Here is a 12089-nt window from a genome sequence, read left to right as displayed (position 1 = left end):
ATTGCGTACACTGCACTAAGAACTTGGGTGATACATTCCTTGTCCACAAGGAGCTAACACTCTACTGGGGAGACAGATGTAAAAGCATTTACAAACAGGGCAAACAAAATAATTGTACTACATCTTGACTCAAGGGCTTCACACTCTGAAGCCCATCTGGTCCCTCAAACAATATGATTAAAATAAAATTACTCATCTTCCCCCCTACACACACTCCTCTTCTTAATTTTTCCATTATTATTATGTTTGTTAAGTACTTACTATGTCATGTCCTGTTCTAAGTTCTGGGGAGGATACAAAATAATCAAGACAAACACAGTCCCTCTCCCACATGGGGCTCACAGACTAATTAATTATGGTTTGTTACGTGCTTACTATGTGCCAGGCACCTTACTAAGTGCTGGGGTGGATACAAGCAAATCAGTTTGGAGACAGTCCCTGTCCCGCATAGGGCTCAGAGTCTTCACCTCTATTTTACAGAGGTTACTGAGGCACAGAGAAGTGAAGTGGCTTGCCTAAGGACACAGAGCAGACAGACAAGTGGTGAAGAGTGGGTAGGAGGGAGAAAAAGTATTGAACCTCCAGTTTTTAAATGAGGAAGCTGATGTCCAAAGAAGTTAAGTGATTGGATTAAAATCTAGGATTCTCTAATTCTCAGGCCTACTTTTTCCACTAAGCAATGCACTCTCCCATTGTGGAATAAAGTGACTGTCCCAGAGAACGGGTAAAACAGATATCCTTTTTATAACAGGAAAGTTAGGAAAACCTGGCTCTCTGGATCTAAATTATTTATTGCATTTCACAGAATTATAGGACTGCCTTCCATTTGCATACTTAGAACATAGGATTCAAAGCAAAATTAATCTTTAGGCTTATTACTGTTGCACTAGAAGCCTTCAACTTTACATTGATTTCATAAGTGCCCATCACTCAGCTGCTCCATCACAGTCAATAACTCCACCATTCTTTCTTTCCCAGAAGTCCACAACTTTGTTGTTATCCTTGACTCTTCAATCAAACCATCAATCCGTGGTATTTGTTGAGTGCTTATTGTGTGCAGGGCACTGCACTAGGCATTCCTGCCCTCAAGGACTTTGTAATCCAGGAGGATATCCTTTAACTCTTGAATTCAATCAGTTGCCAAATCCTACTAGTTCATCCTAAATACCATCTCTCTGATTCACCTCTTAATCTCAAGTAATCATAACCCACTTAGTCTCCATACTCAAAACTACCTTCCCGTGAACAAATTGATGCTCTCACCACCACATCTCTACTAAACTCAATTTACTCGCTCCCCTATCTCTTTGTTGATTTTGTACCACTAACCCACAGTCCTAGATCACCTCCACTGTCCACTTCCTCCGCTTTTGTGCACAAATAGCAGAACGCTACTGTTGGAAATCCAGATATAAGGCTGACCTCACCCACCTTAAGTTTATTCTTGCCTGCCTTAACTCTGTCCTCCCCTCTGCCCAGCAACGTTATTTCTCCATCATTATTTACTCCAATGCCCATTCCCCTTGCAAGTTGTTTCACACACATAACTACTTTCTCAAACCTTCTGTCCCCTGCCCTTCCCCAACTCTTGCCCCTACTAACCTGGCCAAATACTTTATACTTTAAAATCTCCCCTGCTCCTCTGACCTTTTTCACTTCATAAAAGCATTTGTCCTCTCCCTTCTTCCCTACCTGATCACTATCTTCAACTGTTTACTCTCCAATGGTTTCTTCCCTTTTGCCTTTGAACATGCCCTTTTCTCCCCTAGTCTAAAAAAAATCTTCCCTTGACCCCACTAGTTATTGCCCTATCTCTCTCATCCCACCGCTCCCCAAACTCCTTGAGCAAGTTGTCTGCACCTGCTGTCTCCATTTTCTCTCCTCCAATTCTCTCCTTGACACCCTCTAATCTGCCTTCTTTCTCCTTCATTCTACAGAAGCTGCCCTGTCACAGGTCAGAAATCTCGTGGTCCCTTCTCCATGCCAATTCTCCTCAAACCCTCTGCTTCCTTTGACACTCTCAACCACTTTCTTCTCCTGGAAACATTATCCAACCTTGGCTTCACTGACACTATCACCTGGCTCTCTTCCTACCTCTCTGGCTGCTCATTCTCAGTCCCTTTCATGGGTTTCTCCTCTGCTTCCCACCCCCTAACTGTGGAACTCCCTTAACATTCAGTTCTAGGTTACTTCTATTCTCCATCTACACCCACTCCCTTGGAGAACTCATTTGCTTGCATGGCTACCACTACCAACTCTGTTCAGATGATTCACAAATCTCCATCTCCATCCCTGATCTCTCTCCTTCTTTGCAGTCTCCAATTTCCTCCTGCCTTCAGGACATCTGTACTTCGATGTACCTCTAACACCTCAAACTTAACATGTAAAAAATAGAACTCCTTATCTTCCCATTAAAATCCTATTCACCCCTTGACTTTCCTATCACCATAGACAGCAGCACCATCCTTGCTATCTCACAAGCCCTTACCCTTGGCATTACTCTCAACTCATCTCTCTCATTCAACCCACATATTCAATCTGTCTCCAAATCATGTCAGTTCCACCACCCCAACACAGTTAAAATTTACCCTTTCCTATGCATCCAAAGTTTTACCACATTCTCCAAGGATTTATCCTACCCTGCCTTGATTTCTGCATCAGTCTCCCTGTTGACCTCCCTGCCTCTTGTCTCTCCCCACTCCAGTCCACACTTCACAATGCTGCTTGGATCACTTTTCTACAAAACCATTCAGTCCATGATTTCCCGATTCTGAAACTCCTATGCCTCCTATACCTATACCTCCATATCGAACAAAAACTCCTTGCCATCGTCTTGTCCCGCCATCGACCCCCGGCCCACGTCATCCGCCGGGCCTGGAATGCCCGTCCTCTGCCCATCCGCCAAGCTAGCTCTCTTCTTCCCTTCAAGGCCCTGCTGAGAGCTCACCTCCTCCAGGAGGCCTTCCCAGACTGAGCCCCTTCCTTCCTCTCCCCGTCGTCCCCCTCTCCATCCCCCCCATCTTACCTCCTTCCCTTCCCCACAGCACCTGTATATATGTATATATGTTTGTACATATTTTTTACTCTATTTATTTATTTTATTTGTACATATCTATTCTATTTATTTTATTTTGTTAGTATGTTTGGTTTTGTTCTCTGTCTCCCCTTTTTAGACTGTGAGCCCACTGTTGGGTAGGGACTGGCTCTATATGTTGCCAATTTGTACTTCCCAAGCGCTTAGTACAGTGCTCTGCACATAGTAAGCGCTCAATAAATACGATTGATGATGATGATGATGATGATCGGCTTTAAAGTTCTCAATAACCTTACACCCTCTTACCATCCCTGCCTGATTTCCTACTTCACTCTTGTAGTGCTAACCTACTCACTTTTCCTCAATCTCATCTATCCCACCCCCAACCTCTCACCCATGTTCTGCCTCTGGTCTGGAGTGCTCTTCCTCTACATATTTGACAGAAAATCACTCTACCCATTTTATTGAAGTTGCATCACCTCCAAGAGTCCTACCCCAAATAGGCCCTCATTTCCTCTTCTTCTACTCCCTCCTGCTTTGCCCTTGCACTTGAATTTGTACCCTTTATTCATTCCTCCTTCGGTTTCACAGCACTCAGGTACATATCCTTAATAGATTTATTTATATCAGTGTCAGTATCCCCTTCCAGACTGTAAGCTCTACCAACTCTGTTGTATAGTATTTTCCCAAGTGCTGAGTACAGCACTCAGTTCACAGTAAGGGCTCAATAAATAAGACTTATGGATTGATTCATTGATTGATTGATTTCTCTCCATTCATGCTGCTTCAATTCTAGTACAAAATCTAAGCATAAGGCTAAACCTTTGCACCAGCTCCTTGCTAGTCACTTGATTCTGGTATCTTTCCTGCTCATAGTCTAAGTAGGAGGGAGACTGAGTATTGCCATTTTTAAGATAAGGAAACTGAGGCATGGATAAATTGAATAACTTGCCCAAGGTCATACAGCAAGCAACTGACATAGCTGGGATTAGAACCCAGGTCCTCTGACTCCCAAACTAATGTTCTTTCCACTAACTAGGCAATGGTGCTTCTCATGTGTCACTTCTTCACTTTGACTGCCTCAAGTCCTTAGTACAGTGCATTGTACTCAGTGAGTACTCAGTCAATTTAATTTCTACTGTAATTACTACTGTAGTTCCTAAATAAAAATACATTCAATTGTCTATAATGTGGGAGTTGCATTCTTGACAATCCCCACTTTTAGGTAAACTTATTTGATAATGCCTAGAGCCAACAGTCAGGACTGTGTTGCTTATTGCAGAGAGAAATGAAATGCATTGTGATCGAATCATTGAAATTCTTGAGAAGCCGGGAGACATGTAGGGAGTTGCTTTAGAAAAACGATAAGAGTAGCAGAGGAAAGTATCAAGTGGAGAAGAGAAAGAGTGAAGGCAAAGAGCTCATTGGGGACAGGGAACATGTATTGTACTCTCCCAAGTGCTTAGTACAATGTTCTGCACATAGTAAGTGCTCAATAAATGTCAAGCATGAAACAGAAGTAGTAGTGTACTGAGAGATGACTAGTGCTTGGACATGATGGAGCCTGAAAGCTGTTGTCAGAATACAGTATTTTGAAAATTCCTTCCAACTCAATGAACCAAGAGCATCATCAAAATCTGAATCAGTCAGACAAGAGCTTCTAGATGCTGATGACTTTGTACCATACATACAAATACAAGAAGTTAGGCAGAAACTTCAAACTTTTCAGAATCTGCAAAGATTAAAAAATATGGCCTATCAATCAATCGAGGTATTTATTGAGCATTTACTGTGTGCAGAGCTCTGTACTAACTGCTTGGGTCAGTACAATACAATAGAATTGGTTGAAATGATCACTACCCACAAGGAGCTTACAGTGTGGAGGAAAACTTGAAATCTAGTGGAAAGAGCACATGTTCAGAAATCAGTAGTCTCTGATTTGAGTCCCAGGTCTGGCACTGGCCTACTGTGTGATCTTGGGCAAGTCACTTAGCCTCAATGGGTCTCGGTTTCCTCACGCAAAAACCGGAGATATGATAGATTGTGAGCCCCCTATAGAACAGGGACTTTGTCCAGTCTAATAATCTTGTTGTAAGCTTAAATAGGTAAGGAGTGCTTAGTTAATGCCTCATTTTGTATGAGAAAGCTGCACAGTTTTCAGAATCAATATGTTCTGTGAACTGACAATGAGTCTGGAGAGACCTGATTCAAGTATCAGTGATATGTGACTGAGTTGTGGACTGCCAGATCCACTTTAATGCCTGTTTTGGAAGTGGGTTTGAAAGTTAGAAATCAATTATTTAATTTGCTTTTACAATTCCAAATCTGATGGCCCGGAGCCCAGGAAACCTCAAAATCAACCAAGATATTTCAGTCCACTATTAGAACTAGTGGTAATGGATGGGAACCAAATGGGTAAATCTATAGCAGGACCATTTTCCCAGCCTTTCATTCCTGCATGGTACCCTAGGCTATGAGCCCAGATGGGGAAAGAGATAATTATAATAATAATAATAACGCCATTTGTTAAGTGCTTACTATGAGCAAAGCACTGTTCTAAGCACTGGGGAGGATACAAGGTGATCAAGTTGTCCCACGTGGGACTCACAGTCTTAATCCCCATTTTACAAATGAGATAACTGAGACACAAAGAAGTTAAATGACTTGCCCAAAGTCACACAGTTGATGAATGGCGGAGCTGAGATTTGAACCCATGACCTCTGACTCCCAAGCCTATCCTCTTTCCACTGAGCCATGCTGCTTCTCGATGATGATGATGCAGCAAGTGCTTAGGATCTAGAAAGAAACACTAATTTCATCCTCACATAACAAATATGGATTTTCAAGTAGTAGTTGTATTAAGTTTGAGTCCCAGGTCTACCACTGGCCTACTGTGTGATCTTGGACAAGTCACTTAACCTCACTGGGTCTCAGTTTCCTCACGCAAAAACTGGAGCTATGATAGACTGTGAGCCCCCCATAGAACAGGGACTTTGTCCAGTAAGACTCAAGTGAGTCTTAAATACTCACTTGGTGTACTGCACTGTACTGGATGTTTGGGAAATACGCAATAAAGAAGTTGCACTTTTCCTGCCCACAAGAAACTTACATGGACAAAGAAATACAACTAGAATACTCAAAAATAAATAATTGAATGTACAATTGAATAAACACATATACAACAGCATACAAAAATCTGTTTTAACTCCAAGGGTCTCTGACCAAGAGACATGCAGGGGTGTGTGAGTGTGGGTTTGTGTGTGTGTGTGTGTGTGTGTGTGTGTTCATGTGTGTGCTTTCATTGTTACACTGAGGCAGATAATGCACAGATGACGAGAAAAATCAGTGGACAATCAAGGTTTAGAGAGTGGGCATAATATATAAATAGGGAAGAAAAATGGTAAAGAACTTAACTACAATTTTGCTCCAGAAATCTTTAAAGTATCCTTTTCTTAGTTTATAAAACTTTCTGACAATTTAATATCTTTTAAGAATTATTTTCACTATTTCCTGTAATACATAGTATCGGACATCACGCAATCTAATAATAGTGTAGTTTTTTTAAAATTATTTAAGATTATCTTGTCAATGAAGTCATCTATAAAGACCTTTAGCAGATGATTAAGTAAAACCATCCACCCATGCTACTGATTGACACCACTTTTATCTAGTCCCATGCAGCCAATTGAGCACCCTTGAAAAGTTCATAATGGCCTTTATTTACATTTAATTAGCACCTCGCTGGATTAATACCTCATTTTATCAATCTAAGGCACCTTAATACAAAAAGATGTGAATTCAATATGATAACAACCTGTACCTGGGTGCTTTAATTAAACTGTCTAAACTGAACATGCCACTTCAAATTCGTAAAGATCAAGCTTTATACTAGCCCTAGACTTCTCATCTTATTAACTGGCTGCTAGGCTAGAAAATTATCTTTCTATTATTCCTGGGATGAACCAGAAACTACAACCCCAGTGGTTAAGAGGAACGTGGAGGGTAAGCACATAATCCTCAACTAAGGGACTATCTGAGGCAGCAAGCGACTTGAGCATTTACTTTAGATCTTTTCTGTCCATATTTTTCACCGTTACAACAATTGCCTTGGTTGGCACCATGGCAGAAAATCCACCTCTCTGTCACCACCCTTAAGGTACAACAGCCACTTTACGGCTTTTCTCCAAATCAATTTCAACTCCTTTTAAAAGCTGTTTTATATTACTGTAATTCCAAATATTGCTGCCCTTGGCTCTAGATGGTTGCACGGGATGCAAGCCAGAGTCACAGACCTCGGGGTGTCTAATCTATGTTGCCAGATCAGATTGGCACCAAGTCCATCTCCATTGGCTTCAGATGACCCCTTCTCTCCTGGTGCACTGCACCCTTATACACTAGGCAGAAAGGAGAACGTGGGGCTGCTTCACAAAAGCTTAAACCATCTTTGATTGGCTCGATTTCTTGTGAATAATAACAATGAGAATTGTGATTTTGTTAAGCACACTTACTATGCACCAAGCACTGCATAAAGAGCTGAAGTATATAGAAGATAATGTGGTCAGAGTCCCTCTCCCAGTCGTGTCTCAAAATCTATGGAGGAAAGAGAAAAGGTTTTGAATTTTCTCTTCACAGGTGAGGAAATTTAGGACCAGAGAAATGAAATGACTTGTCCATGGTCACAAAGCAAATGGCAGAACTGGGATTTGAACCCAGATCCTCTGACTCTCAGGCACATGCTCTTTCCACTTGTCTTGTCTTATCCTGTCAAGTCATTGCCGACCCATAGTGACTCCATGGACACATCCACATCTCTCCCAGAACGCCAAACCTCCAATTGCCATTAGAGGATCTGGTAGTGTATCCATAGAGTTTTATTGGTAAAAATGTGGAAGTGGTTTACCATCACCTTCTTCCACGCAGTAAACTTGAGTTTTCACCCTCGACTCTCTCCCACAGCCGCTGTTGCCCAGCACAGATGAGTTTTGACTTGTAGCAGATTGCCTGCCACTCGCTAGCCCCTGCCCAAACTAGGAATGGAATAGGTATGTCCCTGCTTGACCCTCCCTCCCAAAGCTGAGACTGGTAGAGGACTGGAAACTCTCTAAGTGTGGTCCTGTAAGGGGCTCTTACCACTAGCCCACATTATTTCTCCAAACCTGAGAGTGAGTCAAAGAAGACTAAAGCAGCATGACCTAATGGAAAGATCATGGGCTTAGAAATCAGAGGACCTGTGTCTAGTCCTAGCTCCACCACTTGTCTGCTGTGGGACCCTGAGCAAGTAACTTAACTTCTCTGTGTCTCAGTTACCACATCTGTAAAGTGGGGATTAAGACTGCGAGCTCTATATTGATCAGGGACTTTGTACCCCACCTGATGATCTTTAATCCACTGCAGTGCTTAGTGCAGTACCTGGCACATAGCAAACACTTAATAAATACCATTATTATCATTACTACTACTACTACTACTACTACTACTACTACTACTACTACTACTAATAATAATAATAATAATAAATGAAGTAAATGAAAGGTGCTACAGCTGGGAAACCAGTCACATGGCCCACGTGCCCCATGGGTCAACACTCCAGGCCTTCAAATTGTGAAGAATAAAAAAAAAATTATACCTGCATAAATATGAGTTTAAAAATACGATTTATTTTATTCTTTAGCACCCAGCCTGCCTTTCTTATTTTCTTATTCCTATTCAGGGGTTATAATTACTTAAATAGCACTGTAGCACTCTCTTCAAATGTGTTATCTTTGTACTGCAAGCTTCCACCTTAACCTTCTCTTTTCTAAAAAAAAAAGTCTTTGTTTTCTTTTATCATTAGCAGGTTTGCTTCAGATCCGTCTTTTCAGAGATTTTAAATGCACTCAGAAATCCTAAAAGTGATAATACAAGTGAATGCTACATTATACACAGACCAAAAGGGAGCCATTGATTATTCTGGCACTATGTTAGTCACACCTCCCTCCATGCTGAAATGTTAACACTAACAAGCAATCTGTGAGTTGTTTAATATCACCGACATTTCGTTCCAGATTCCAGCTAGCGTGCCCACCGTATGATACTAATAGACTTGTAAATCAGTTTTGTGTTTTGAAAATGTTCAAGATTGTTCGAAGCTGTAGCTAACACCAGTACCTCAGGAGAGCTATGGTCCATTTCAGGCCATTGCCCTGAAATTAGAAACCTAAAAGATAGATTTAGATTGAAGCGTGACCAAATGGCATTCCCCACTGGGCTTTGGGGCTGCATGTGTCAAACTCTGCCACCCAAGTCTATCAAGTTCACTGGTAAAGCCCTGGGTTGTGCTGAATCCTGAAAATTGCCCCCCATCCACCCCTGCCCACAGCTTTAGGAATAACTCTTTGCATTTTTACCCCACCAGAACACTGATGAACATATCTGTATACTCGCCTATCTGTTATTTATTTTAGTGATGGTCTCTTCTTCCCCTCGAGGGCAAGAATCACGTATACTAATGCCCCTGTACTATCCCAAGTGCTTAGTACAATGCTGCACCCAGTAGGTACTCAATAAGTACTACTACTGACTGATTTGATGCAGACTATTTACTGTGGGTGAATGCTATCTCCTTGCTCAAAGATGGAAAATGTTGAATTTATTTGATTATTTTAAGGTATCCATGGAATCGAGAAGGCTAGGAAAAGCTTATGGGAATGACACATTGTTAGAACTTTCTTGTCAGACTGCTTCTTGATGTGAAAATATGAACTCTAACAAGTGAACATGGGTCACTGACAGACTACTACATCCGTGGGCATGCATGTAAAGTATCACTCATTCTAAGAAACTGCTACATGGAAAGGTGAATGTAGATGGTGTCTTTTTTAACATAAAATTCCATAGTAAACAATGCTTTTGCCTGAAAAAAAATCTACAGAATCTAGGCAGTGAACCCTGAAAAGTATAGCCAGATAGATACTTGCCAACAGTCTATACTAATCATCATTCCAGACAAATATTTGTTTTTAATTAGTTCATTTAGATCCTGAATTACCACTACATATTGACTACTCCTGCTCTATTCCCTGTCATTCTTGAGTATTTGATAGGAGCATCAAATCAGAACTGGAATTCAAGGAGTCACACATCACACTTGATATAGTAAAACACAACTAACAAAAATCAGTAGACTAGAAAAGAAAAAGGCCCAGATTTACAGTTTGATATTCTACAAACTGCAGATATCCCAGCTCCTTGCCAGACTGAGAAGGGCAGTCAATCAATCAAGCAATCAATCAATTAATGGTATTTACTGAAATTAGCCTCCCAACACACCTAAAGGGCAATTTGCATCACTCAAAACACCCCACTCCTTCCCCTCCATATCATCCTGGGGTCTCACTTCCATCCTGTCCTGGGCTACCAGAGTGGGAAGGACACAGAAAGGTAGAAGTTAAAAATTTAAAAGGAGTAGAATCAGAATTAAAAATTCGATTGTTCAATAGAGCTAGATACAGTTTTGTATTTCATTTCTTATATTTTCACTTGTATCGTAGAGATATGTCTCTGGCTCCTCCCCCATTGTTCTGCATTTTCCAATGAGTGCCAACAAGGCATCTTTAATTTCCTTGGTGACCCCTACTTTGTTCAGGGTGACTCAATCTTCTCTTTTGACTATGTGGTATACGAAACAGAACCACATAGGATGACAACATGATTTCCTCATTCAATCTTTGGTGAAGTTTTGAAGAAACTCGGTCCTTTTTCAAATAAAATTTCCCTATGTCATTGCACATACTGGTTTTGCATTCAGTGGAGAAAATATCGTGGACTGTTTCACTTGGGTAATCACAGCACATATTTGAAGTGAAAGAGATTCAGAAGAAGACAGGTTCAGTCTGATAAGTATCTGAACTTTGGACTATCTAAACCACCAACCCTTAGTGGTTTGCCCATCACTAATCAGAAATCTGCCTTTATAGGAGAAAGAAGGAGAGGAAAGAAAGAGATTGGGATTTTAATTATAAATCTTAATGTCAGTTTCAATGGAGAACTATTACCTTGCTTTTGATGAGCTGCTATAATTTATTTTGTGTTGCATATGGTGAGTTTTAGGATTCAAATTCAACTTTGTTCTGAAGCTTTGTAAAAATGTGACATCCTTTTAGGAACATTCGCTCTGCAATATCTAATTAGTGAGTCCTAGTGACACTTAAAATATTATTCAGATCAACGTTTTTATTGGCAGTTTGAAACAACAGCAGAACAAAAATGAACTTCAGGCACATTTTCATCATGTTGTTTTGAGACTTACCTGTGGGCAAACATCCAGGCTTATCATGAGCAAGAAACGTGTCTCAATTCCCATTCAATATGCTGAAAATTTCACCCCTAATATATTCGTAAACACTGTCATAAAATCAAGCTCCTTGCCTGATGTTGATGCTACATCACTTGGCATTGTGTACAGGACCAAGATCCAGGAAATGTAATTTTCTTGTTGCTTAGCTGGTGAAAAACTGTATTTTTAATATCAACTGGATATGAACTGAAATGATTGCGACAACCTCATCTCGAATGCAACTAGATTTGGGTTTATTTTACAAAGTTTAGCTTGTCGGATCACATAGAAACAATAAGCAACACCATATAGTGGGAAACTGTGTGCTAAAAAGTTCCTTTCACATATATAATGTTTAATATTATATGGTCATCCAGCTGTACATCACATAAAGCAAGCTTAACCAAAATGTAAGCTGGCTTTTCTCCTGATGTGGAGGAAATGAAAGTTAGTTTCTTTCCAGTTTCCTGGAATTTCTCTTTCAATCAATTTTTGCAAGGCCCATTAAAATCTAGTTCAGTTGAAAGTAAGGAGTAAAATAAAATAAACAATTGGTAAGGTTGGGCATTAGTTTGCCATGAGAAGATGGTAGTGAATAATTCAGAGAAGGCTTCAATAAATATACAATCGATCATATTTATTGAGCATTTACTATGTGCAGAGCACTGTATTAAGTGCTTGAAAGAGAGCAATTTAACAGTATAACAGAGGTGGTAGGCATATTCCATGCCCATGATTGGT

This window comes from Tachyglossus aculeatus, chromosome 4, assembly GCF_015852505.1.
Source record: "Tachyglossus aculeatus isolate mTacAcu1 chromosome 4, mTacAcu1.pri, whole genome shotgun sequence".
Taxonomy (NCBI): domain Eukaryota; kingdom Metazoa; phylum Chordata; class Mammalia; order Monotremata; family Tachyglossidae; genus Tachyglossus; species Tachyglossus aculeatus.
Note: the sequence above shows the minus strand (reverse complement) of the source record.